Source organism: Salvelinus alpinus, chromosome 37 (genome assembly GCF_045679555.1).
Source record: "Salvelinus alpinus chromosome 37, SLU_Salpinus.1, whole genome shotgun sequence".
Classification (NCBI taxonomy): domain Eukaryota; kingdom Metazoa; phylum Chordata; class Actinopteri; order Salmoniformes; family Salmonidae; genus Salvelinus; species Salvelinus alpinus.
In genome coordinates, this window is record NC_092122.1 from 356,443 (window position 1) to 358,999 (window position 2,557).

A 2,557-nucleotide genomic window follows, 5' to 3' on the forward strand; every position below is an offset into this window, starting at 1 on the left:
CACAAAAGCCAGAGGTGAGGTCCCTCCCCTCTGACCTTCTCCTGCAATGGGTTTTGAGAAGGAGGCGAGGAGAGAGGACATGAGGAGTATGCAACTGAGATTCTCCCATGGTATCCTACCTGACTGTCATTATTCCTGCCCTTGGGTCAAGTTCTAAGAGAGGACAGAGGAGGCCATCTTGCACCAAACAGAAGTTCTCTATCCTTTCTCTCTGGTAATGGATTCAAATATTAAAGACAACTTACATTATTCGGTGAAGTTTTCCCCGTGGTTGGAAACCAAAATGATTCGAATCCCTTCCATTTCTCCCCATCCCTCCCTTACTATGTAAAAATATGATAAGAAACAGATACCATTGTCCAGACCAGTCGAAACAGTGAGTGCACTGCTTAAGTGCTGTCTTGGCTTTAGACACAGTGGTCAAATACACTAACAAGGGATACATCCTAAATGGCACCCTATTCCCTATATAGTGCACTACTTTTTTTTACCAGAGCCATATGGGCCCTGGTCAAAAGTAGTGCACTATATAGGGAACATGGTGCAATTTGAGACGTAACCAAGGCCTTTTTGGAGGATTATACAAAACTGTCAGAGAGAAAGTTCCAGATACTCTGTGTATGTCTCAAATGGTACCCTATACCCTATTTAGTGTACTACTTTCGACAAGGGCATGGTCAAAAGTTGTGCACTAAATAGGCAATAGGGTGCCATTTGAGATGCACATATAGTCTGCTGTGTTTTGTGCGGGCCCTGATCAGAAAGCCAACAAAGTTATCTGTGAGATGTCCGCTGGAATCAGAAGTAGGACACAAGTTGTGTTTTACTGACAGGGGCTTTGTTGAAATGAAAGATATGAAAGCCTGGATTGAGGTGTTATCAGCTAGAGAATTCTATCTAACTCTAAGGTGGTTCGTTGGCAGAGAGGTTTTAGACAGGGTGAATCTGAGTCTTTGTGGTCACAGATAGTCTGTGACCAAGATAGACTGTGACCAAGAGGTTGGCAAATAGGTTTTAGTAGGAAGAGTGTAGTGCAGTGGTTCCGAACTCAGGTCCTTCGAGTACCCCCAACAGCACACATTTTTGTTGTAGCCACAGACAAAAACACCTGATTCAAGTCATTGAGGGCTTGATGATAAGTTGACATGTTGAATCAAGTGTGCTGTTGGGGTACTGGAGAAGTGGGGAAACACTGGGGTTGTGGTTTGCCTTGCCTGGCTCTTTAAAAGGGTGAATCTGAGTCTGCGGTCACACAGATAGTAGTCTCAGCCTGGTGTGGCTTTTCTGATCTGATATGACTAAAGAATGTGAGATATTTTTCTTCATTTTTTCTTTTATTGATTGAAACAAAGCATGCCTTTCATACTTGAATGACTGCTCAGTGCTCAGCTGGTCCAATCTGTGTTAGCAGACCAAGATGAAGAGCACAACAGTCGGAGGATGTCTTCAACACAACACTTCACTAACATGACAAGACATCTCCGAAAAGGAGAGAGAAGAGACAACATGGGCGTACTTTGCCCTCAGTTATCATCCCATGAGAGAAGTATCCTTGTAAAACTGTCCATGCTTTGAAGGCTGTTTGAAACTAAACAGCACCATCCTCACCCACTGAGATGTTTTACTCACACTAAGTTTCTAGGCAAACAAGCTGCTATTTGCATGGGACATCTTTAAAGGGAAGACTGTAAATATGTCTTTCTTTGTTTCTCATTCCCATCTGATATTCTAGAGTGCTTTTGGTGGTTTTATTTGCATGTCTTGGCAGTTTGAAACATGTGGTTAAAACATGGGCCCGTTTGAGAAGAATCACTCAGAGCTTAGATACAGTTTTGTCTTCATGACCTAGTACATGATTCGTGACAAGATTAATACTAAGAAAAATAATTACATAATAGCTTCTTTCTGCAGTGTGGTGTGTTCAAGATCACAACTATTTGACCTCCTTGAAGTTGACAGTGATGGCAAATGCATTCTACCTTTCAACCACATGAGGGTATCTTCGAGATCTAAAGATCATTGAGAGAGCAAGATAATTAATTGTGTCCTGAAAGTATTCTACATTATTTCTATACATTGTTATTTAGGGATTGAGTGGTTATATTGTGTGTCCTCCCATGTATGTCCTACCTGTTTCCACAACAACCAATGTTATGGTGTCTCTTTTATCGGTTGAAATGAACAGGACCTGTCATGCATGCCTTCACAAGCAATTGATGGTTTTACAATTGTTTTTACGCGCGCCTTTTACTGAATGGAACATAATTCAATGAGACCTGTTGAAGACAGAATGTCCAGAAATATCTGTATCCTACCTAACACCATAATACCAACAATATAAATGCATAAAGCACAGATTTTTAAGACAGTATTGGTCACATGGATTCATTGATTGAATGAAAAATATATATTTGGGAGCTAAAATAGTTGTAGTCTCGTCTCTCTACCGTTGTCCCGTTTGGTTTTAACAGGGGGTGGGCGGTTTAGCACTGTCATACTCCCTCCACTGTGTCTCCCTCTGCAAATGATAAAACAGTGTCTCTTGGGAGGCGAAAGC